Raw genomic sequence first — 26,814 nt, 5'->3', positions numbered from 1 at the left:
TACATAATTTATCAATTATTTATCAATGAAAATGTTTTTTGGAAAAAGATAATTAAAGCAAGCAAGCCTTGTAATATGTTCAATATAATAGTGGCTGTAAACGTATTGGTAAAGCTTTATAGTTTACACAGGTGGTTTATGGAAACTATTAGCGACATAGGATGAGATAGACAGTTACCATATTCTCCAATCTGGGCGCGTTAAGCATCACTGGTCCACGCGCTGCCTCCAGTCTCCTTGCAGTCGAAGGGAGGAGAGCGAGACAATACGCAGCACCTCCATACATGTAGTGATGCAACTGTTGTATTAAGGTTTCATATATTGTATATTTCTAGAATTCCTTCATCTGAGAGGGAAGAGAACCCTTAGACACTCGGGACAGGTCGGTCGGCGCTTCTACGGCATCAAAGAATTCAAGAGCTGAAGACTGACTATAGCAGAGTTGTAGGGCTACCGTAAAGCGAGCACTCGACGGTTTCATTAGATGCGTTTGCAGAGAAGTAACGCATGACAACATACTCCGCGGGGTAAAACGACGACATTATGTTTTGACGTGAGTAACCTATTTTTTTTACATATTTCGTATACAGTAATATCTGCAATGTTTTTAAGATTGACAATGTTATGGATGTGGAGCTTTACTGAAGATAAATAGCCCAAGCAAGAATGTAAGACGTTATTTCACTGGTCTACACATCAAGTATTTTAGCCTACACACAGATACTACAAACTTGGATCCTTACCCATGCTTTTAAGGTTATCCTGAGGTATAGCCCACATCTACTGTAAATACAGTTGCAGTAGGTTAGCCTATAATAACCTTCACTTCAGTGTATAAATACAGTTAGATTCCAAAAAGAAGCGACCTACTTCATTAAACAATGTTAGATTGACAGGAGTCAAGAATGTCTAACTTTGAGATAGGCTATTATTGTTGAATAAACTGCAGAGGGCACACATGTAACACAAAACAAAACACATCCATTGCTGTTGTCCTCATATCTAAATAGTAGTTCATACATTGCTGTAGTAGCTAGTAGTAGTTGCTGTAGTAGCTAGTAGTAGTTGCTGTAGTAGCTAGTAGTAGTTGCTGTAGTAGCTAGTAGTAGTTGCTGTAGTAGCTAGTAGTAGTTGCTGTAGTAGCTAGTAGTAGTTGCTGTAGTAGCTAGTAGTAGTTGCTGTAGTAGCTAGTAGTAGTTGCTGTAGTAGCTAGTAGTAGTTGCTGTAGTAGCTAGTAGTAGTTGCTGTAGTAGCTAGTAGTAGTTGCTGTAGTTTTCCTAATTCTGTAGAACAGCTTGTGTCCTGGGGTGGTGAGAGTGACAGCACCATGGCTCATCTAAGGGGCCTGTGGCCAAACAGCTACTCATTACTGTGCAGCAGCAGCTCTGGATTCTGTTGGCTGCAGACTGCGTGTGGCTCATCATCAGGGGTCACTGTGACGGGTGTTGCATCGTGATGAAACTACTCTTTAAAAAAAATACTAAGACACACTGAGTAAGGTTAACTAAATGAATTCATCTGAATTCACATACCAAAAATCAATAACAGATCATTAAAACCTTTAATACAGCAGTATCACAAATATTACATTACAAAATACGTTTTCTGTTATAATTGTGTCATAATACTGTCTCTTAGCCTATTATTATTCTTCTCCTACATAAACACGAGAATGTACAACCATTTCTAACAACATCGTTAAATGGAAGCTTTTCTAAGGTCCTTGATACATGCCCTTCACCTGGACTCATACTTAGTTACTCCTTGACTAGAATTTGACAGGCTCACAACCATAGCACTGATTCTAGCGTTCGTCTGCCGATCATTCAGGGCGCTGTGCTTTAGGGGGCCACCCGCTGTCTGACTGCCGACATTTTCAGGTGATTCTACATCTAAAATCGATGAGCACTCGGTTTGCAAATAGTGTTCAGAGGTGCTTAGTACTCTCGGGCAGCAAACACTATTGGTGTGTCTGAGCCCTAATTCCTTACTAGACTGAAATTGTGTAACCAGTCAACTATCCATGTTTTTTTCCACTCTCCAAAATGAACAGTGGTTCTCAAACATTTTAGCTTACTGTACCCCCCCCCCCCCAATTTATTTTGGAATCCTAGAAACAAAATGATTTATATTAAGAAGCAAAGTGAAGTGGAAGGCTGTTGACTGCATTTGACCTAACAGAACAGCATGCAAACGTACACTGAGATTACAAATCATTAAGAACACGTTCGTAATAGTGAGCTATACCCCCTTTTGCCCTCAGAATAGCCTCATTTTGTCGGGCATGGACTCTACAAGGTGTCTAAAGGGTCCACAGGCATGCTGGCCCATGTTGACTCCAATGCTTCCCACAGTTGTGTCAAGTTGGCTGGATGTCCTTTGGGTGGTGGACCATTCTTGATACACACAGCAAAATGTTTAGTGTGAAAAACCCAGCAGCGTTGCAGTTCTTGACACATTTAAACCGATGCACCTGGCACCCTCTGAATAGTACACATACACAATCCATGTCTTAAATCCTTCTTTAACCTGTCTCCTGTCTCCTCCCCTTCATCTACACTAATTGAAGTGGATTTCACTGCTTGAGTGACAGGGGGCGGGGCTTTGTGTGTATGGGAAGCAGCCACAAGAGGAAAGAGGGAGAGAGACGACAAACAGAGTAAACTATAAAAACGGACGTTACAGCAGACAGAGTAAACTATAAAAACTGACGTTACAGCAGACAGAGTAAACTATAAAAACTGACGTTACAGCAGAGTAAACTATAAAAACTGACGTTACAGCAGACAGAGTAAACTATAAAAACGGACGTTACAGCAGACAGAATAAACTATAAAAACGGACGTTACAGCAGACAGAGTAAACTATAAAAACTGACGTTACAGCAGACAGAGTAAACTATAAAAAACGTTACAGCAGAGAGTAAACTATAAAAACTGACGTTACAGCAGATAGAGTAAACTATAAAAACGGACGTTACACACAGACAGAGTAAACTGTAAAAATGGACGTGGCGTTTCAAAATAATGCGAAATTGATATCTCTTGTGATCTGTATATTGCAGGATAATATTGTAATTTCGATGTGAATTCGATTAATTGTGCAGCCCTACTCCCGATTGCATTTTGCACTTCGCAGGGTACCACCTCATTTGCATTTTACAAACAGGTCTATGTTGAGTCTTCCTAAGTACCCCCTGTGGATAGGCTAAGTACCCCCCAGGTTGAGAACCTCTGATTAACAGAACTTATACTCACATTATATGTATACTTCAAATCTAAAGGTTTCAGTTTCTTCTCTTTTCAGTTTAGCAAATTTGATAACGGCATGTTAAATGTGTGTTTCTAAAAATAAAATAATCAAGACGGACATTTTGTAATAATAATAATAATAATATAATATATGCCATTTAGCAGACGGTTTTATCCAAAGCTACTTACAGTCATGTGTGCATACATTCTACGTATGGGTGGTCCCAGGGATCGAACCCACTACCCTGGCGTTACAAGCGCCATGCTCTACCAACTGAGCTACAGAAGTTGCTCTACATATTCTTAATTGTTGACTGTCAAAGGGTCCATAGACAGTGTGTGAGTCATCTGAGCGGCCATCTAGATGAACTAGGCAGGCAGCATCTCCAGTATCTTTCGCATCTTTCTGTGAAAGGTTAGACAAATGCCACAAATAATTGTCAAGAGCAGTTTCCTTATAATGTCTTTCCGTTGGCTTGCCACTATGATTATCCGAGGAGGATAAGGTCAGAGGGGCCAATGAATATCTAGTCGGCCTTGCGGTGTCTGTGTGGAAGCCATCAAGCTTACTGTGACAGTAAGGATGTGAGACTGTGAGGCGTAATCATTGACAAATGAAGACTGTCTGTGACGGTGAAAGTGGATTTCTGGCTGCACCTCTTGTTTCTGTGCATCCAGTCACTGCTGCGGCTGTCCCAAATGACACCCTATTCCCCATAAAGTGCACTACTTCTGGTCAAAAGCAGTGCACTATATAGGGGAAATTATGCCATTTGGGACACACAGCCTGTGTAAAGAGGCCTTAGAGCCAGCTGCTGACAGACTGTATGAATGAATGGACTGTGTCTGTGTGGACTCTGCCATGTTAAGCAGGATTACTACAGTAAGTCAAGCACCAATGCCAAGATTAGCAGTGGAAAGCAAGGATGCGTCCCGAATGGCACCATAGTCTCTATTTAGTGCACTACTTTTGACCAGGACCCTTTTAATATAGGGGATAGGGTGCCATTTGGGTTCGCAGCCCAAGACTCTTAATACTCTAGGCATGGATCTAGCTCCCATCTCGGTGGGATCAGAGATGCAGCTCTGATGGCCGCCGAGTGCTTAACTGGTTCACTAAGCATCATGCTGATGCAGGGCTTGAATTACATGTTTATAAAAGGGGTAGAAATCGAAAAAGAACCGGCTGTATGTATGCCCTTCCTCGTGTTGCCACCAGTGCTTTTGTCTGCCCTGCTTGCAGTGTTTACTCAAGATTTTAGATTTTAGTTTTGAGTGGAGATGTGTGATGGCCCCCAAAGCTGCATCCCTAGATACAAGATTTCATCAAATGGGCTTTTCATGTAGGTAGCAATTTTATTCCACTGTGTAGTTACTGCCACGAATGGTATTTTCTTTCAAAGGGTATCCTTTTGAATTACCCTTTCAATTCAAGCCCTTATTCCTGCTTTTACACCCTATTTTCAAACTTGTTGGCCTCATGTTTTCAGATATCTCAAAATTAAGTTCTGAGTGACAAGGTGTAACAAGGTGTGAGCCAAGTGACATCTCTTTTGTTCCCGTAAAACAGATAGAAGCAATTATCTAGGAGCTGCTCTAGTGTTAGAGACATTCCATAAACAGTCAAGTGTTTATCGCCCCATAAAGTTTCTTTATTCTGCAGTTTGACATCAAAAGGGGGGTTGTTGATATCGGTTGACAGACAAATTAACAGCATGCTAGTCCAAGACATTCCCATTGAGAGAATGATAATTAGATGTCTGTTTTTAGTACACTGAACATTTAATAGGAGGGCCTGTGATTGTCAAACTACTGGTGTTGGGGAATTAGCACAATGTCTACAAGGAATTGAGAGGCACAGGTTGATTATTTTTGCTCGACCGATTATTTCACCTTTCACTTGGCAGTCTGAGATTTTGAACTTGAAGCTAAAATAAAGGATTCTCAATAAAACAAACTATACTATGTAAAATATCAGGACATAGAGATAGTCACATGGTGGCCAAATGTTCTCATTATTTGCTGTTAAAAATCATCATAGAGGCATCTTGTTGAACACTGGCGAGGCATTGCTGAATTGATCTGATTTGTATTTGTATTTATTATGGATTCACATTAGTTCCTGCCAAGGCAGCAACAACTCTTCCTGGAGTTTATTATGGATTCCCATTAGTTCCTGCCAAGGCAGCAGCTACTCTTCCTGGGGTTTATTATGGATCCCCATTAGCTCCTGCCAAGGCAGCAACAACTCTTCCTGGGGTTTATTATGGATTCCCATTAGTTCCTGCCAAGGCAGCAGCTACTCTTCCTGGGGTTTATTATGGATCCCCATTAGCTCCTGCCAAGGCAGCAACAACTCTTCCTGGGGTTTATTATGGATCCCCATTAGTTCCTGCCAAGGCATCAACAACTCTTCCTGGGATTTATTATGGATCCCCATTAGTTCCTGCCAAGGCAGCAGCTACTCTTCCTCTGGGTTTATTATGGATCCCCATTAGTTCCTGCCAAGGCAGCAGCTTCTCTTCCTGGGGTTTATTATGGATCCCCATTAGTTCCTGCCAAGGCAGCAGCTTCTCTTCCTGGGGTTTATTATGGGTCCCAATTAGTTCCTGCCAAGGCAGCAGCTACTCTTCCTGGGGTTTATTATGGATCCCCATTAGTTCCTGCCAAGGCAGCAGCTTCTCTTCCTGGGCTCCAGCAAAATGTTGGCAGTTATATACTAATATAAACATTACATTACACTTCACAACAGATTTCACAACACTATTCTACTACCACATACTGTGTCTACAACACAAAATCCATGTGTACTTGTGTGTATAATGCGTATGTTATCATGTGTGTGTATGCGTGTGTCTGTGCCTGTGTGTGTGTGTGTGTCTCCACAGTTCCTACTGTACCGTAAGGTGTAGTTTTATATTTTTTTATCTGATTTTACTGCTATTGTCATGAGAAAAAGTTCATGTTCTGAAGCTTGTGCTCTTTAACCATCGTTATAATGTAATGTGCTGTGAGTCACAGATGGCATCGTTGATGGCAGAGGGTACTGTAAGGAGAGACGCTAAATACATTTGTCAAAAAATGTCAAGCACTCACTCATTTTAAGTGATTCACTCTTTATTTAATAGCATCTCCAGCCACTCGTTTGTGTGGGTTGCCTTTGGCAGCCCGCCGTTTTCCATGGTTCATTTCTGCATCTTGCTGTGTCAATCATTTAGTTGGTTACCTGCCGCACTCGCTGGCTGCATTAGCAATACAATGTCCATTTCTGTAACCATGTAATCAATGAGAGACAACGTGCTGAAGTAGTCTTGGCACAGTTTAACTGCTGTTATAATCTCATACAGTTGTGTTTCTTTTGAAGCACTTCAATAAAGGTTAAATAAAAAATAAAAAATGTATTTTGAAGCAGTTATAGCTAGGTTTTCACTTTACATTGGGGGAGAGGGGGTTCATTTGAGCCAAAATAGTATGTTTCTGGGAAACCATACACAAAATGTATTATTTGACCAAATGTTTAGGAAGAAATATTCCTTTCATGGAGTCTGTGAAGGAACAAACCACATGGAAAGAGTGTGAATTAAGGTCCAAAAAACAGATTTTTACCAAGTCAAATAAATGTATTGTGTTAGAGATAATTTTAAGATTGTTTTATACATTTAAGTCATCAGTTGGGGTCTCTATAAGCTTCAATATGAGGTCCTAAACCTAGCATGAGTGAAACCTTGTAACTGTATGGGCTAATATAGACTAAATGTTTGCCTTGGGGAAAGTTGAGCCAATGGCCATGGGGTAAGTTGAACCAATGGTTGAGCCAATGGCAAGTTAAGCAAATTGAAGTGTTTTCTTCCCAGGCACAATGCAAGGCATTATCGCTGAGATATGAGGTAACAACAGGGCCTGGCCTATGATAAAGAGCCACTGAACATTCCGATTGGCATGTGTTTTTCTGTTGCTCATTCGAAAAACAAGATTTCAGTCTTGGATGTGTATTTCCTGACTGATTCCACATTTCGTTAATGATGTTTGTACCCCATGATACGCTGTAGACGTGGAAGCCTATTTCACTTCCTCAAAATCCCCAGAATGAATCTAAGATAACTCAAGAAATCTGAAACACATTTTGACGTTTTAGCCGAGAATGTTTTGGTTGCGCAATTTTAGATCAACCTACTGTAAATGGTTTGGTTCAGTATTTCTCAAGTAAATAAAGTCGGACCTGCTGGGCACGTCTGTCTCACTCTCTATGCTATTTGATAGAGAGCAATCACCACAGCTGTTCATGTCAGTGGGTAAATGGTCATTGTCAAATAAACGCACGGATGTTCCAAACATTTTAGACCAGACTGACTTTATGGCCCAAGTTATGTTATTTACCCTTTGTAGTACCTTTTGACACTAGAATAACAGTTTCTGACTCAAATCAATGCCACATAGGCCATTTTCAAAGGGATTTGTTGCTTTTTAAAGGCAGTTGCTCTTTAATGGTGTTACAAAAAGTACATTGTTTGTTTGGTGTTAAGCCTGTGTTAAAATATACTTAAAATTATTAAAAGACAATAAAACAATTGTGATTGTGTTGAATTCTGTTTGGGAAATAAAGATAGACTTGGCTTTAAAAAGATAGTGGTAATATTTAATTCAGTACAGAAATGTGTAGGCGGCTTAACTTACCCTGTCCTGCGGCTCAACTTACCTCACACAAGGTGCCAGGAGACCACTTTTTTTGGACAGCTGTTTTCAAAACAGTTATGTTTACATTAATTCTGATTATTTATAGGGAAACACAACATCCGGAAATACATGAAGATATCTTTGTTAGAGAGAATACTATATTTCCCTTGACGGAGGGATGCGGAATTTAAAAAAGGCTCAACTTATCCCACTCTCCCCTATCGTCACATGGGGCTAAATATAGTATCTTAGATGAGTAGTTTCAAAATGTCATAATAATTCTCATTATGTGAATACATTTATGCTCTTTGGATTGATTTACCAATTAGCCTGTAGTACTATACATTATCTGTGTATTATTTATGCAACTTGTAGGCTATACAGTAACTATAACCTCAAACCTGATAAAATAATATCCCTTTTGAATGCATATGTTGCATATCTATCAGTTATGTCCAGAGGGGTCTGCAGGACCAAAATGCACTTCCATCCCTGAAGAGAAAAGTGCTTTCTCTGTCTTTTAACATCCAGGTTGAACTGTAATCTGAATCTTGATTTTGATGCGTTTATTAGGGGTGTAACAATTCTCCAAGCCCACGGTTAAATTATGTATTGCGGTTTTGGGGTCACAGTTCAGTTCTCTTTCGGTACAGGGGTGAAAATGAAATGCCAACAGTTACTGGAGTTACTTTTAGTTTATTTAAAAAAATACAAAGTGTTGGTATTCCTGATTGTGAAAACACACGATTACTCATAAAAAAAAACATAGTGCAATATGTGTGTAAAGTCAATATGTAAACGAAGAGAAAAATATTCACAGGTGTGTGACTCTCATAAAGGCGGTGTGTCTATAGCACAGTATTTTTCATCTCCCACTCCGGGGTAATGTGATGGGGCTGTCACTGTTAAGTAGCTCTCTGTAGCCCTGGAGGTCCACCATCTGCAGTAAGCGCACCATAGGGTACATTGGCCAATTCATTGAAAACTTTGGCTTTGGCTTGCTTATATTGAGCAGGTACTACCTGTTTACTGAAATTCAATCACTGAGAATAGGCGCATATCCACGGCTATAAACACTAATCGGGCTTGGAATTTCTTTAGCCTGGTCAGAATCAGCTGTGAAGAGCTGCTTGAATGCAGAGGGGAAGCGAAGTTGTGTTGTTGTTTCTTTGCATTTCTGTCTGGCTCCGTTGGTAGGAATATTGGGGTGATTTTGGCGTAAATGTATCAAAATGTTTGAGGTGTTGGCAGCAACATAGGCTATTCTCGATGAGCAGTGACAACAAATGTTCACCTTTTATACACAGCTCTTTGTCCATCGCCGTTGTAATCTACTTGGAAGCCAACATTTTCCCAAACTGGAGATTTAAACGATGATGGAGGATCCTCCTGGTTTATTTTACCCCACCAATTGCCATCGTACAGAACTAGTTCCCGGCTGTGCCTCACAAATGGGTAGTTTGAAATTCCGCAATTAAGATTTGAATTTGGATTACAATGTGCACATAGGCTCTAGTTGTTTTAAAAGAATAGCCTGAAATGTGTTTTTTTTCAGTCCAGATTTCATCAAGCGGCATACAGCACAGGGTAGGCTTTGCCAATAAAAAATAAAAACATGTTTTAATGTATTCATTTGCGTTCACAGTGCGGATCAAACCGAGTTCCCTGTACTGAACAGTTTGGTACCAATAGGTGTATCGTTACGCCCGTAGCGTTTATACTACAAAAGACACTGTGTTATTGAGGCATTATGTCATTCAGCCTTCAGGGGGGAGGATATTGGCAGATACATGAAAGGACTTGGCTGTAGTATAGTGAGAGATAATAATAATGGAATGGAAATAAATGGAATGGAAATGTGTTTCTTGCATATCCCAACTCCCCCTGAGACACCCGCAGGGAGTGGGGTCACAGCCAGGGTCACCATTGTCGAGCGCCCATGGAGCTCTGGTCAAAAGTATAGTGCACTATGTAGGGAATCTGCTTCCATTTGCAAGCAGCTAAAGTAAACGGTCCACAGTGAGGGATGAATAATATTCAACATAGCCGGCACAAACAATAGCACACAGCAAAGGAGAGAAGCTATGGATTATATATTGGAACTGTGTACCATTGAGCCGTTGGTGGCAATTAATGCTCATGGCTCCTCAGAGGGATCTTTGAGGAACCAGTAGTTGTCTGCAGTGGAGTGAGCATGGTGGAGATGATAATGAGGGGTAATGTGGTGCTTGTAAGCAGCATGAAAGTGCCAAAGGAATCAAAGACGAGAAGACACAGAATCCTCCATTAAATATACGTCAATGACAGTGGAAACAAAGAACAAAGACCTAAACTCTTCATGTGTTTGTTAACGGTGGGGTGTGTGTGTGTGTGCCTGCATGGGTGTGTGTGTGCGTGTGTATGGGGAGGATAGTTGCAATAGGTTATTTATGAAGGCATCAACCTCCCACCCCCTGTCACGCCAGCTGTTTATGACACTACAGTGGAGGCTTTGATCATCAGGCCAAGGGCACAGAGCTTGACGTGACAGATGCAGACCAGAAGGTAGGAACCCTAATTGTTGCTCTCTCACTCAAGTTTTTAAAATAGATGTGTCTCTTCATATCACAGCATTTCTTTACTCCACTGCCAAGTATTGTGTTTTTATATCCCTTGTGAAAATACCCCAAAATATGTTTTGGCTATAGTGCCACACAATACAGATAAGATCTACTATTTCACTTTGTGAAAAATAGTGCCTCTAACGACTTCAGGTAAATTATTTTTCCAATAATGAGCTGGCAACTTGTACACAATTACAATTTTGAACTCAAGGAGACAATAGCATTATCACAACAGTCAACAGTAGTACAAGGTGCCTTGGGAAAGTCCATTCAAAACAGGAGGAATGTTGCACCTGCTACCGGAGCTGCGAATTGTCGTCACTAATTTATTACCAGGCATTTCAGACAACGCAGGTGCCCAAACCCCATACTCACCTGACCTGGAAATGACTGCAAGCCAAACAGCTGCTTCATACATTCATGTCTGAATTGCTGTGATGCACTCGATTGACCCTATTGAGTGTAATCTAATTATATGATAAGCATAGTAGGCATATATTTTTTTGCAAAATGCGGGGTTACAGGTACAATATTTAAATTCATATAGAATCCATATGTCACAATCGTGTGGAGAGACAGACCGTGATTGGAATTCCACATCTTTATTTTTAGTGAAACTTAAAACAAACCAAGAAACAAACAACGACCATGCAGTACTGAGGTGCACCATGCACTCACTCAAAAACAATATCCCACAAAGCAGGTGGGAACAGGGAACCCTTAAGTATGATCCCCAATTAGAGACAACGGACATCAGCTGCCTGTAATTGGGAACCATACCAAGAGCACCAACATGGAAATATATAACCTAGAACACCCCCTAGTCACACCCTGACCTACTACACCATAGAGAACCAAGGGCTCTCTATGGTCAGGGCGTGACACCATATTTGTTTTATTCATTATTTCATACATTGTACCTGTGGGCTGCCACTCAGAAGAAGACAACAAGAAGAGAAAAAAAAACATTACAAAAGGTGCATAATTACAAAATATTGATTATTCTGATACTTTTTTAGAGTTTAAATAATAATAATTTCAGTATAAACAGGAAAAAAAAAAAAAGAAGTGGGCCTCCAACCCCAACCTCCCATCCCATCCCCCCAACCCCAGCCCTATGCTGTAGGTGATTTATCGTAATTAATTATATCAACAAAATGTCCACGATAAGTCGTCGGTGTGGTCAGTGTCAATCATTTTTGGTTTATCGTCCCAGCTCTAGTTGACATGGAACATATGAAAAAAGGCTACCTGATCTAATAGTAAGCTCCCTCCAGGTTTTATTATAGGTAGCAGACCTGCGTTTAAATACATCTGTATTTGAGTATTTGTTATTTTAAATACTTTTTTCTGTGTATTTTAGTATTTTCAAGTACTTTTATTGGAATGTTTGCATGGTTATTTGTAAAAAACATAATATTTTTTAAAATGGTCTTCCAAATTGTATTTAAAATAATTTTCAAAAACGTATTTTAAATACTATTTTCAAATACCTGGGTTAAATGTATGGCAGTGTGTGTGAGTATTTTCAAATACTTTCAAAGTGTATTTCAAATTGATTGTATTATTCAACTACTTGATTTTTCCAATAAAGGTAATCTGAATACTTACTTCGGAATGTATGTGAAAGTAATTGAGATATTTGAAATAGTACTTGAACCCAGGCCTGATAGGTAGTCACTATAATTATTAAATACATTAATGACATGAAATGCATACACTTCTCTTGCCACTGACGTTTACACCTCAGGGAAATAATTACTATAGCATTGACACACCATGCATGAGATTTGCATGGCTAGTTAATTCAAGGCAAGGCTATGCTACCCTAGAGCACTCCAGCAGTAGCTGTCAGGGAAACAATTATTTCTACCCAATTATTTTCTCCTCTGAGACAGAGGCGTAAAAGTGAATTGGATATTGGAGGAACTGTTTTATGTTGCTTCTTTCAAGGCTTTTTCTTTTATTGATGTCAGGTCTTTACCAAAGTCTTGTATGCATCACAGAGGGTAATTATATCCTACAATAGATCCATAATGCTATAAACAAGACTGCTGACTTATGGAGACCAGACAAATGACCAATTAATATATTTCATAGAGACACATTTATTTTTAAAATTACATTTACAATGTTTTTCCTTTTCTTGAGTATCTTATTTGCCTGAAGACAAACTGAATTCTTCCGCAGGTCTGTTGTGTACCCTACAGTCTGAGACTGCTATCATTGAAGTGGTTTGAGGTGACCTCAAAATGAGAGGTGTTGAATTACTTCATGGGGATGGGGATGGGGGGGGGTTAAAGATACAATATTTTAATTAATATAATTTCATACTGTTCCATTTTTTCCCTTTATTTCACTCATTGTACCTGTGGGCTGCCACTCAGACGAAGAAGAACACAAGAAGATAATTTAAAAAAAAAACATTACAAAAGGTGCATAATTACAAAGTATTGATAATAATACATTCAGTATTCAGTATGAACAGGAAAAGAAAACAAAAAAGAAGTGGTCCTCCACCCCCAACCTCCCATCCCATCCCCCTAACCAACAAACTTCACATACAGTGGCTTGCGGAAATATTCACCCCCCCAACCCCCTTGGCATTTTTCCTATTTTGTTGCCTCATAACTTGGAATTAAAATAGATTTTTTTGGGGGGGGTTGTATCATTTGATTTACACAACATGCCTCCACACTTTGAAGATGCAAAACATGTTTTTTTGTGAAACAAACAAGAAATAAGACAAAAAAAATAAAACTTGAGTGTGCATAACTATTCACCCCCCTAAAGTCAATACTTTGTAGAACCACCTTTTGCAGCAATTACATCTGCAAGTCTCTTGGGGTATGTCTCTATAAGCTTGGCACATCTAGCCACTGGGATTCTTCCATTCTTCAAGGCAAAACTGCTCTAGATCCTTCAAGTTGGATGGGTTCCGATGGTGTACAGCAATCTTTAAGTCATACCACAGATTATCAATTGGATTGAGGTCTGGGCTTTGACTAGGCCATTCCAAGACATTTAAATGTTTCCCCTTAAACCACTCAAGTGTTGCTTTAGCAGTATGCTTAGGGTCATTGTCCTGCTGGAAGGTGAACCTCCGTCCCAGTTTCAAATCTCTGGAAGACTGAAACAGGTTTCCCTTAAGAATTTCCCTGTATTTAGCGCCATCATTACTTCAATTCTGACCAGTTTCCCAGTCCCTGCCTATGAAAACATCCACAGCATGATGCTGCCACCACCGTGCTTCACTGTGGGGATGGTATTCAAGGGGTGATAAGAGGTATTGGGCTTGCGCCAGACAGTGTTGTCCTTGATGGCCAAAAAGCAAAATTTTCATCTCATCTGACCAGAGTACCTTCTTCCATATGTTTGGGGAGTCTCCCACATTCCTTTTGGCGAACACCAAACGTGTTTTCTTATTTCTTTATTTCTCCACTCTTCCGTAAAGCCCAACTCTGTGAAGCGTACGGCTTAAAGTGGTCCTATGGACAGATACAACAGATCCATGATGCAATAAAACAACACTGTTGACTTATTGACACCAGACAAATGACCAATCAATATATTTAATAGAGATACATTTACATTTTTAAATTACATTTACAATATTTGACCCTTTCTTGAGTATCTTATTTGCCTGATGACAAACTTAATTCTTCTGCAGCTCTATCGTTTGCTACATACTTCAGTCTGAGACTGCCATCATTGAAGTCCTTTGTGGTGACGTCAAAATGAGGGGTGTTGTACAAAACAAAGTCATTAGCGATTGGATCATCTCTAACCAATCACATTATCAAAGCCAATGACAAGTTTTCTATCCACTGCTTTACCCACGTATGTTCTGGCTCTGGCCCAACCCATCGGTTTCTGGGACCAATCAGATGGTCGAGAATGGATTTCCATTGGCATAGCGTTTGGCCGGAGCAAGGAGTTTGGGTTGCCAGGCAATCTGCCTGTAGGTGATGCACTTTATATGAACCAATGTAAAGACTCGTATTTACAGTCCATTGCTCTAATGTAAGCTATCTGACGTTTTTCTTCTCTGTAATGCTAAAAGATGTTCTCCTTCTCTGCGATCTTAATGAGAATTTCTCATTTTACAGACTCAAAAGCTACAGTGAATCTTTTACCTCAGCCTCTTCCATCCTCCATCATGTACATAATTACAACAGGATGTTCCTAGCTAAGTGAATGTAATTGGGTTCCTGTCATCCCCTAGTGCCTATGTTTTCTCCAGGTAGTCATTCACCTCTTAATATTGAGCTCATGTATTATTCACGAAGCCTGTCCCACTGCTGCGACCCTTAACTATAATTAGCTTTTCCCAACACCTCCCTTTCTTTAAGACGGACAATCTGGAGAGCGGAGATGGGGGAGGAATAGAGAGCTTAAGAGAAGCAGGGTGTGCAGAAATAGTTAGTGACACCTTGGTGAGGAGTTGGGCTGTGAGAAAGAGGGAGGGGGGGTTATGAAAGAGAGGGAGAGAAAGAGAGAGGGGTGGTTGCGAAAGAGAGAGAGAGGGAGAGAAAGAGAGCGCGGCTACCGATTTCCATTATGAGTGTTTACGGCACTGTTTTGGAGAGCCAATGATCTGCTCTTGTGTGAGTCATGGAGATTATTTAGACTGGTGACAGCGTGCAGCACAGAACATCGGCAGAACTCCCTCACGCTTCTCACACTGACAACAGACAGGAGACAGAGCAGAGAGAGACACTTCTTAAACGTACAGCAATACAGCCGGCAGGTGAGTGAGTGTAAATGCCCGTAGCTGTGATATTTCATGATTTGCTGTGTAAAGCTTGAGCATCCTGTATCCTCTCTCTGCTACCAGCGACTTCAGATGATCACGATCTCTCCCCTCAGCATGCTGTTTTATGTCGTTGTTAGAGGTAGACATAGAGGCAGATCTCTCTCTCTCTCTCTCTCTCTCTCTCTCTCTGTGCATCTTTCTTTCAATCCTCTGTCACTCTCCTTCCTGCCTCCCCCTCTGTGTCATTTCTTGCTGTCACTGTCTGTCATTCTTGTCCCTGCCTCCCCTCTCTCTGTCTTCCTCACTCCCTCCCTGCACTCCTTTCTGTGACAGTGAGTTGTCTCATGTCTTGTGTACAAAGGATCCATCAAAATGTCTGTGGTCTGGCGGAAGTAACTAATTTCAGGTGGTTAAATTTGTCATCCAAATCATTGTATTCAACATGCTGTTTAGTCTTTTTGGAAGGAGAAGGTGCATGTCACCCCCCACACACACACAGCTAGAGCCTCCACCTACAAAACAGCCAATGTAGGTGCACACAGTGCCACAGTCTTGTATTACAGAATGACTCATAGATACATAACGTTATAGTGTGCTCAAGGCATCAGTCTACAGTGCAATTCTAATTAAATTCCCTTTCCCTGTCAATTCCATTTCATTCAAATAAAATCCAAGGTCAGTCAGTCTTTGAATTCAGATATAATTAAATTCCTTTCAAATCTAATGTTAGGTCAATTTCAAGAATTCAATTCCCAATTAAATATTATCCCCAACAATTCCACAAATTCAAATTAATTTCCCTTGGGATTTCAGGCTAATCATGTCACTGTTCAGACAGCCTTGCTACAGCATACTTGCTACATCATACTTGCTACACCATACTTCCTACAGCATACTGCTACAACATACTGCTATTTAGCATACTGCTAAATAATATAAATTATTTAAAATAAATCCTGCAGTCCATTGATACTAAGTGCATTAATTCCATTCACTGGAAAATGTACTAATATTCAATTTCAATTCAATTCCAAAGATTTTTTCAATTCCAATTCAAACAGTTCAAACACTCTAATTCCAATTCAATTCCATTTCCATAACTTGAAGATAGTTCAAATTTGACTTCAATTCAATGTAAATTCTCTACTTCATGAGTGAATTCATCAATTTAATTGGAATATTACATTGGGACTTGAGCTGTGGAGGGCACACACAGGTAAATCATAGAAGCTCTGTTAGCATGTTTTAAATGCTGGAATGAATGGTGCTCTGCTTGTCTTTATCGCATACTATTGTCTGTCTACTCATTGTGATTTACTACCATGCCTGCACTGGGGTTTGTGTGAGGAGGATTCTTCTTCTTTGTGTTAAGAGGTGTAATATAGCGGTGGTTTCTGTGTGTGTGTGTGTGTGTGTGTGTGTGTGTGTGTGTGTGTGTGTGTGTGTGTGTGTGTGTGTGTGTGTGTGTGTGTGTGTGTGTGTGTGTGTGTGTGTGTGTGTGTGTGTGTGTGTGTGTGTGTGTGTGTGTGTGTGTGTGTGTGTGCGTGTGCAGACCCACAACAAGTCATCACTTTTTTTCTACTATGTGTGTGTGTGCGCGCATGCGTGCTACTTACTATGTGTGTGTGTGTGTGTGTGTGTGTGTGTGTGTGTGTGTGTGTGTGTGTGTGTGTGTGTGTGTGTGTGTGTGTGTGTGTGTGTGTGTGTGTGTGTGTGTGTGTGTGTGTGTGTGTGTGTGTGTGTGTTGAGAGGTATAGCCTACTGTACAGTAGTCTGAAGATGGGACTAAGCGAAGCGTAAGGGTGTCTGCTGGCCTGCCAAGGATAGTCAGCTGATCTGCTTGGAGGTGCAGGAGATTTATGACCCCCAAGAACAAAAGTGTGTCTGCCTTGGGACCATAAACCATAAATCACAGAGAACTGGTTCAGATTGGGTCAGCAGCTCCTCTGTTCTGTGTTTGTACGTATTTGTATTTATTATGGATCCCCATTAGTGGTTGCCAAGGCAGCAGCTACTCTTCCTGGGGTCCAGCAAAATGAAGACAGTTGTACAATTCAAAAAACATTACAATGCATTACACAACAGATTTCACAACACATTAAGTGTGTGTGTGTGTGTGTGTGTGTGTGTGTGTGTGTGTGTGTGTGTGTGTGTGTGTGTGTGTGTGTGTGTGTGTGTGTGTGTGTGTGTGTGTGTGTGTGTGTGTGTGTGTGTGTGTGTGTGTGTGTGTGTGTGTGTGTGTGTGTGTGGTGTTTGTGCTTTTAACGCTGTCTCTCCCTGTCTCAGATGTTTGTTGACATACTGTACAGCTAGGTTGGATGTGCTAGGTTGAATTACAGTGCATTCAGAAAGTATTCAGACCCCTCGACTTTTTCCACATTTTGTTAAGTTACAGCCTTATTCTAAAATTGATGAAATAAAAATACACCTTCATCAATTTACACACAATACCCCATACTGACACAGTCGAAAACAGGTTTTTAGAAATTTTTGCAAATCTATTAAAAATAAAAAACTGAAATATCTTATTTACATAAGTATTCAGACCCTTTGCTATGAGACTCGGAATTGAGCTCAGGTGCATCCTGTTTCCATTGGTCATCCTTGAGATGTTTCTACAACTTGATTGGAGTCCACTTGTGGTAAATTCAATTGATTGGACATGATTTGGAAATGTACACACCTGTCTATATAGGTCCCACAGTTGACAGTGCATGTCAGAGCAAAAACCAAGTCATGATTTTGAAGGAATTGTCCGTAGAGCTCCGAGACAGCCGAGAAAGATCTGGTGAAGAGTACCAAAAACATTCGGCAGCATTGAAGGTCCCCAAGAACACAGTGCCCTCCATCATTCTTAAATGGAAGATGTTTGTGGAAGATGGGAGAACCTTCCACAAGGACATCCATCTCTGCAGCACTCTACCAATCAGGCCTTTATGGTAGAGTTGCCAGGCGGAAGATGAAACCAAGATTGAAATCTTTGGCCTGAATGCCAAACGGCACATCTGGAGGAAACCTGGTACCATCCCTACGGTTCACCATCCAACAGGACAATGACCCTAAGCACACAGCCAAAACAACACAGGAGTGGCTTCATGACAAGTCTCTGAATGTCCTTGAGTGGTCCAGCCAGAGCCTGGTCTTGAACCCGATCAAACATCTCTGGAGAGACCTGAAAATAGCTGTGCAGCAATGCTCACCATCCAACCTGACAGAGCTTGAGAGGATCTGCAGAGAAGAATGGGAGAAACTCCCCACATACAGGTGTGCCAAGCTTGTAGCATCACTCCCAAGAAGACTCTAGACTGTAATCGCTGCCAAAGGTGTTTCAACAAAGTACTGAGTAAAGGGTCTGAATGCTTATGTAAATATGATATTTATTTTATTTTTAATACGTTTTGAAAATGTTGCTTTGTAATTATGGGGCATTTTGTGTAGATTGATGAAAAAAACATGTATTTAATCAATTATAGAATAAGGCTGTAATGTAACGAAATATGGAAAAAGTCAAAGGGTCTGAATACTTTCTGAAGGCACTGTACTAGATTCAAGTGGCGTCTCAAGTGGCTTCTTTTTTTTATCTGGAGGAAGACCTGGCCTTGTGTCTGTTATGGATTCTATCCTGACACTGTGCTAAATGTGGATCACAGCGGTTTATGTTCCTTGTATGACTGTTGTGATGTTGCTACCCTGAATTTTTTGCTCTCTAGAGGTTTTCAGCAGGATAATCAAGACATTCTCTTTTTCTAAATCTGAAATGTCACTGGCTTTTCTTTGAAATGACCTCAAACAGTTTTCTGCTAATTCCTTTATTGACCTTTATTTATTTAGGCATTCCACTGACACGAGGTGTTATATATTTTTATTGAGACTGTAATATCAAAATAGCTAATTAAGTTTTGAGTAAGGCTGTAAGTGAACTAGCAATTAATTGCATTATATTCTATGTTCTGTCTGTATAATCTGTCAATCTAATGGAGGTTGGTCTGGTTTGGCATTACATGAAGGCTAAAGGTGAACATGGATTTATGCAAAGTTATTAGAGAAAGAGCTCTTGCCATTGAAATCCATTCATTAGATGTGTCTATCCAACCTCAAGAACACATACTGGATATATTTCTCCCTCATTGATTTGTTATACACCATTTCAGAGTGAAATAGGTAGCTAGTGAATGCTATACATTACTAGTGGTCTAATTTCAGTACAGTGCCTTCAGAAAGTATTCCCACTTATTTACTTAATCCACATTTTGTTGTGTTACAGCCTGAATTTAAAATGGATTAAAATGTCAAAGTGGAATAATAATTATGTTTTTATAAATGTTTACAAAATTATTTAAAAAATGAAAAGCTGAAATGTCTTGAGTCAATAAGAATCTCACCCCTTCGTTATGGCAAGGCAAAATAAGTTCAGGAGTAAAAATGTGCTTAACAAGCCACAAAATAAGTTGCATGGAGTCACTCTGTGTTCAATAATAGTGTTTAACATGATTTTTGAATGACTACCTCACCTCTATACACAACACATACAATTAAGTTCCCTCAGTCAAACAGTGAATTTCAAACACCAATTCAACCACAATGACGAGAGAGGGTTTCCAATGCCTTGCATTTTTTTACACAAAAAAACCAAACCTTATTTAACTAGGCAAGTCAGTTTTTCAGTTAAGAACAAATTCTTATTTAAAATGACGGCCTACCCCTGCTAAACCCTCCTGTAACCCAGACGACGCTGGGCCAATTGTTCGCCGCCCTATGGGACTCCCAATCACTTCTGGTTGTGAGACAGCCCGGGATCAAACCAGGGTCTGTAGTGACGTCGCTAGCACTGTGATGCAGTGCCTTACACCGCTGCGCCACTTGGGAGTCATGCAAAGAAAGGCATCTATTAGTAAAAAAAGAGAAAAGAAGACATTGAATATCCCTTTGAGTATCGTGACGTTATTAATCACACTTTCGATTGTGTATCAATACACCCAGTCACTACCAAGATACAGGCGTCCTTCCTAACTCAGTTGCTGAAGAGGAAGGAAACCGCTCAGGGATTTCAATATGGCCAATGGTGACTTTAAAACAGTTACAGAGTTTAATGGCTGTGATAGGAGAAAACTGAAGATGGATCAACAATATTGGACTTACTCTACAAAACTAACCTAAATAACAGAGTGAAAAGAAGGAAGTGTGTACAGAATATAAATATTCAAAAACATGTATCCTGTTTGCAATAAGGCACTAAAGTAAAACTACAGAGAAAAAATACAAATAAAATCTCTGGCAAGACTTGAAAATGTCTGTCTAGCAATGACCAACAACCAACTTGACAGAGCTTGAAGAATTTTATAAAGAATAATGTGTAATATTGTAGAATCCAGGTGTGCAAAGCTCTTAGAGACTTACCCAGAAAGACTCACAGCTGTAATCGCTGCCAAAGGGGATTCTAACATATACTGACTCAGGGATGTGATTACTTACTGTATGTAAATTAGATATTTTTTGTATTTGATTTTCAATAAATTTGCACAAAAAAAACCCATTGGGGGTCATTATGGGGCTTTGTGTTTAGATGGGTGAGACAAAATATACACTAACGTTCAAAGGTTTGGGGTCACTTGTTTTTGAAAGAAAGGCAAATGTTTTGTCCATTAAAATAATGACTAGTTGAGTATTTGGAGCATCAGCATGTAATGAATATGACGGGAGACAGAGAGCTGGTTTCAAGCGCAGGGTGCAGCAGGTGTTTCTGTAAAGGACCACAGGAGAAGGCAGGTGGCTGGGTCCAGGGGCAGGCAGAAGGTCATACACAGGGGGTCCAAAAAAGGCAACAGTACAGGCAGGGAAAAGGCTAGTAACGTAGTCCGGGAGATCCGGCAATAGGAAGATAACAGGAAATCCAATAGGCTAAAGTATAGGCAGGGAATAGGCAAAAAGCGTCATTAGTGAGGCAGGCAAAAGCTATCATACATAGGAGGACTAATGCGGGAAAAACAGCGCTTCCAATAGAAATGTGTAACAAAACAATCGATACCTCACAATGATGGGGTGCATAGAATTGAACTAACTAGTGTGTGTAAATGACATACAGGTGTGTGAACAGCTGATCAGAATTCATGTGATTGGGATCTGGAGAGTGCGCTGCGTTCAGGGGATCTGTGTTTGAGAGTGTGAGTTGGAAGCAGACGCTACACAGCGTTTGTGATTTCGATTAAAGGCACAAAATGGCCAGAAACAAATAACTTTCCTCTGAAACTCGTCAGTCTATTCTCGTTCTGAGAAATTAAGGCTATTCCATTCGAGAAATTGCCAAGAAACTGAAGATCGTACAACGCTGTGTACTACTCCCTTCACAGAACAGCGCAAACTGGTTCTAACCAAAATAGAAAAGGGAGTGTGAGGTTTGAGAAACAAACAAGTCCTCAGCTGGCAGCTTCATTAAATAGTACCCGAAAAACACCCGTCTCAACGTCAACAGTGAAGAGGCGACTCCGGGATGATGGCCTTCTAGGCAGAGTTGCAAAGACAAAGCCTGGCCAATAAAAAGAAAAGATTAACATGGGCAAAAGAACACAGCCACTGGACAGAGGAACTCTCTTCACTGTTGACGTTGAGACTGGTGTTTTGTGGGTACTATTTAATAAAGCTGCCAGTTGAGGACTTGTGAGGCGTCTGTTTCTCAAACTAGACAGTCTAATGTACTTGTCCTCTTGCTCAGTTGTGCACCGGGGCCTTCCAATGATCTTTCTATTCTGGTTCGAGACAGTTTACACTGTTCTGTGAAGGGAGTAGTACACAGCTCTGTACGAGATCTTCAGTTTCTTGGCAATTTCTTGCATGGAATAGTCTTCATTTCTCAGAACAAGAACAGACTGACGAGATTCAGAAGAAAGTTTTTTGTTTCTGGACATTTTGAGCCTGTAATCAAACCCACAAATGCTGATGCTCCAGATACTCAACTAGTCTAAAGAAGACCAGTTTTATTGCTTCTTTAATCAGAATGACAGTTTTCAGCTGTGCTAACATTATTTCAAAAGTGTTTTCTAATGATCAATTACCTTTTAAAATTATAAACTTGGATTAGCTAACACAACGTGCCATTGGAACACAGGAGTGATGGTTGCTGATAATGGGACTCTGTACGCCTATGTAGATATTCCATTAAAAATCAGCCATTTCCAGCTACAATAGTCATTTACAACATTAGCACTGTATTTCTGGTAAATTTGATGTTATTTTAATGGACCAAAAATGTGCTTTTCTTTTAAAAACAAGGACATTTCTAAGTGACCCCAAACATTTGTAGTGTATATTTAATCCATTTTGAATTCGGTCAAGGGGTAAGAATACTCTGAAGGCACTGTAAGTTATTTCGGTACACTACGTATTTCAGAGAGTTATTTTTATAATGTTGGCATGAATTTAGATATAAATAATCTGTGTCAGGAATAGGAAGTAATGATAGATAGGTGGATCTTAATTTAGTTGTGCCTGTATTGTTTTTGAAAGAGGTGTGGAGCCGCTGCTGGAAATCAAACACATGCAAATGACTGCTGTGTTGTGTAATGGAACGGCTTTGGAACATCTGAAGTACTTCAAACAGTTACTACAATATGATTAATAATGTAAGATAAGACTGACCAATTAAATATACAATATGTCAACTTAGTGTAGATGTCTAGCTATTACTGTATGTCATGAGTCCCTGTTGGTTGCTCTCCACTAGGCCGATACATTGGTAGGATTCAATGCATTTAGAAATGGAGCACATCAGTCTTCGTCAAGACTAAACATTCACTATCAACGGAACAAAACACTTAGCATACTTTGCTTTGAAAAACATCCCAGATGATACATAGGTGTAAGGGTGCAGCATTGGATAGCAGATGTTTTACAGGCTCCTTACCAATTCTGCTATTTTGTCATTTTGTATTTATTATATATTTTATTATTACGTGTCTTACTTTTCTATTAATTCTTACTTTTCTTTTTCTCTGCGTTGTTGGGAAGGGCCCATTAGCAAGCATTTCACTGTTAGTCTAAACCTGTTGTTTACAAAGCATGTGACAAATAACATTTGATTTGATTTGAATACAGATTTAAAATACAGATTCAATATCCGGTTGTTATTATAGAAAATAACAAACATGTTCATTTTCTCCCTGTGTTGAAGAGGCTCCGTTATTCACAGTTTCTATACATATTCTAAAAACAAAAACACTACTGGGAGTGAAAAAGCAAGCAAAAATGACCTTTACAAGTGAAATGTTAATTTATACACTGTATGAAAAAAGAACGTGTACTGAATGGTTAGCTAGCTACTGAATCCAGAGCAGCGTTATTCCCCTGTCGCCCTCTGTGGTTCTTTACATGTGGATTAGGAACAGTTCAGTGGTCACTAAGCAACAATATGCTGGGGGAATTGGTGGTTATGATACTATATGTTTATTTGTGGCTACAGCATAAAAATGGCCTCATCAAGTCCCTAGGGTCCTGTATTATTACTGGTTTACTGGTATATTAGTGGCTTGTACTATGGTCTTGGTTATAGCCTGTTTGTAGGTCGCCCTGCTCAAGACTCTCTCCCTCCCTCCCTCCCTCGTCATTATGAGTGCAGCATTAAAGGGCTTTGAACTTCTCCTGTAGATGCCAGGAACTCATTATTGCAAGACAGCTGTTCGCAGTAAAATCGTTCTAACTCCTATTAAGTACCATTATTATTTTAGAATGCACACCATGTTGTTTTTATGATTGCTTTTACTGCTCTCTGAACGAGAATGACAGCCAAATGTATATGCCCCCAACAAATGTCCACTAATTACCGTCTGATGTTCCAAATTCATTATTTCAATATGAACCATTCTATTTCAACTTTATTAATCCAGGTTAGTCTTGTTGAGTTCAAATCTATTTTTCAACCATGATGCCTGAGAGGGTCTCTAGTTTCTCGGAGTCTATTGTGCAGACAAGCCCTGTTTCCTTTGTGGTAGTCAGACACTAATATGGCCATATACTAAAGACCCATTGTGGCCACTAGTGCTTCCAATTATGCCCTTCTTTGAGTGGATCTGTTCTTACTGTGTAGGCTATTTCTAAGGCAGTGCTCTTGAGCCTCATACAGTAGTACTTTTCCTTTGGTAGTTCTGGGGCCTCTCCCTGGTTGTGTTGCCCGGTATACCAGTACCACTGTAATATCACGGTACCAAAACTTCATGATACTTATGATACCTTAGTACTGTTTCATATGACACTATGTCTCTGCTATGGGCAGGTCCAATGATATCCACTTCACGTTCATGCCCATATCACCTGTGGCAGCTGTAGTCAGCCAGCCTCATCTCTTACCAGCCCTCACTCACCTGCTTCTCTCCGTCTGGTCTTCAGTGACTATTCTTCCATCAGTTAAAAAATATATATAATTTAGCTGTGATGGCGAGCGGGGATGCAGACCATACCCTGATGAGTCTTCTCTTGTTACATCTGTACATTTGTAACATTGGAGCAGTGCGCAAAGCGAGTAATCAAATCAAATCAAATCAAATCAAATTTATTTATATAGCCCTTCGTACATCAGCTGATATCTCAAAGTGCTGTACAGAAACCCAGCCTAAAACCCCAAACAGCAAACAATGCAGGTGTAAAAGCACGGTGGCTAGGAAAAACTCCCTAGAAAGGCCAAAACCTAGGAAGAAACCTAGAGAGGAACCGGGCTATGTGGGGTGGCCAGTCCTCTTCTGGCTGTGCCGGGTAGAGATTATAACAGAACATGACCAAGATGTTCAAATGTTCATAAATGACCAGCATGGTCAAATAATAATACGGCAGAACAGTTGAAACTGGAGCAGCAGCACAGTCAGATGGACTGGGGACAGCAAGGAGCCATCATGTCAGGTAGTCCTGGGGCACGGTCCTAGGGCTCAGGTCCTCCGAGAGAGAGAAAGAAAGAGAATTAGAGAGAGCATATGTGGGGTGGCCAGTCCTCTTCTGGCTGTGCCAGGTGGAGATTATAACAGAACGTGGCCAAGATGTTCAAATGTTCATAAATGACCAGCATGGTTGAATAATAGTAAGGCAGAACAGTTGAAACTGGAGCAGGAGCATGGCCAGGTGGACTGGGGACAGCAAGGAGTCCTCATGTCAGGTAGTCCTGGGACATGGTCCTAGGGCCCAGGCCAGTTGAAACTGGAGCAGCAGCATGGCCAGGTGGACTGGGGACAGCAAGGAGTCATCATGTCAGGTAGTCCTGGGGCATGGTTCTAGGGCTCAGGTCCTCCGAGAGAGAGAAAGAAAGAGAGAAGGAGAGAATTAGAGAACGCACACTTAGATTTACACAGGACACCGAATAGGACAGGAGAAGTACTCCAGATAAACAAACTGACCCTAGCCCCCGACACATAAACTACTGCAGCATAAATACTGGAGGCTGAGACAGGAGGGGTCAGGAGACACTGTGGCCCCATCCGAGGACACCCCCGGACAGGGCCAAACAGGAAGGATATAACCCCACCCACTTTGCCAAAGCACAGCCCCCACACCACTAGAGGGAAATCTTCAACCACCAACTTACCATCCTGAGACAAGGCCGAGTATAGCCCACAAAGATCTCCGACACGGTACAACCCAAGGGGTGGGGGGGAACCCAGACAGGCCGACCACAACAGTGAATCAACCCACCCAGGTGACGCATCCCCCCCAGGGACGGCACGAGAGAGCCCCAGCAAGCCAGTGACTCAGCCCCCGTAACAGGGTTAGAGGCAGAGAATCCCAGTGGAAAAAGGGGAACCGGCCAGGCAGAGACAGCAAGGGCGGTTCGTTGCTCCAGAGCCTTTCCGTTCACCTTCCCACTCCTGGGCCAGACTACACTCAATCATATGACCCACTGAAGAGATGAGTCTTCAGTAAAGACTTAAAGGTTGAGACCGAGTTTGCGTCTCTGACATGGGTAGGCAGACCGTTCCATAAAAATGGAGCTCTATAGGAGAAAGCCCTGCCTCCAGCTGTTTGCTTAGAAATTCTAGGGACAATTAGGAGGCCTGCGTCTTGTGACCGTAGCGTACGTATAGGTATGTACGGCAGGACCAAATCAGAGAGGTAGGTAGGAGCAAGCCCATGTAATGCTTTGTAGGTTAGCAGTAAAACCTTGAAATCAGCCCTTGCTTTGATACATTGTATCATTTCATACCCTGTTGTAACCAAGCGCACAGACCAGTCTGAGTAGACTTTGCATGTTCACTGTCATGCAGCCTCAGAGTGTCAGAGAGGGAAAAGGGAGTACAACTTTGTGACGGGCATGCTTGCAGCTTTAATTTCAAGAACCATGTTGCAGGCCATTTTAAACAAATACCGGTCGCTAATTATTGGTTGGATAACTAACAACTTAGTTCAGTCATTTTACCTAGCTAGCTAACAACCTGGTAACTTGACAGTAGGTTTAGGCACATCTGATTGGCACAGGAAGAACGGAAAAGGGTCTGCTACTCATGAGATGTGCTTGAAAAGGTAGAATTCATTCATATAGGGCTAATGGAACTATATCAAA

The 26,814-nt window shown here is 40.8% G+C and overlaps 1 protein-coding gene across 2 annotated transcripts in view; it reads left to right on the top strand.

Moving 5' to 3' along the window:
• The first annotated feature begins 211 nt into the window (after nucleotides 1-211).
• LOC124033449 (alpha-1,3-mannosyl-glycoprotein 4-beta-N-acetylglucosaminyltransferase C-like) overlaps nucleotides 212-26,814 on the top strand; it is a 187,228-nt gene continuing 160,625 nt past the window's right edge. Inside the window, exon 1 of one of the 2 annotated variants that reach the window (XM_046345483.1) lies at nucleotides 212-553. The gene's annotated coding sequence lies outside the window, so the exon portion shown is untranslated. Of the gene's footprint in view, nucleotides 554-15,071; nucleotides 15,279-26,814 lie in introns of those variants that run through there. The other variant, XM_046345488.1, reaches the window with a different exon arrangement.

The sequence above is a fragment of the Oncorhynchus gorbuscha genome, linkage group LG01 (genome assembly GCF_021184085.1).
Source record: "Oncorhynchus gorbuscha isolate QuinsamMale2020 ecotype Even-year linkage group LG01, OgorEven_v1.0, whole genome shotgun sequence".
NCBI classification, from domain to species: domain Eukaryota; kingdom Metazoa; phylum Chordata; class Actinopteri; order Salmoniformes; family Salmonidae; genus Oncorhynchus; species Oncorhynchus gorbuscha.
This window is presented reverse-complemented; position numbering and strand designations above follow the sequence as displayed.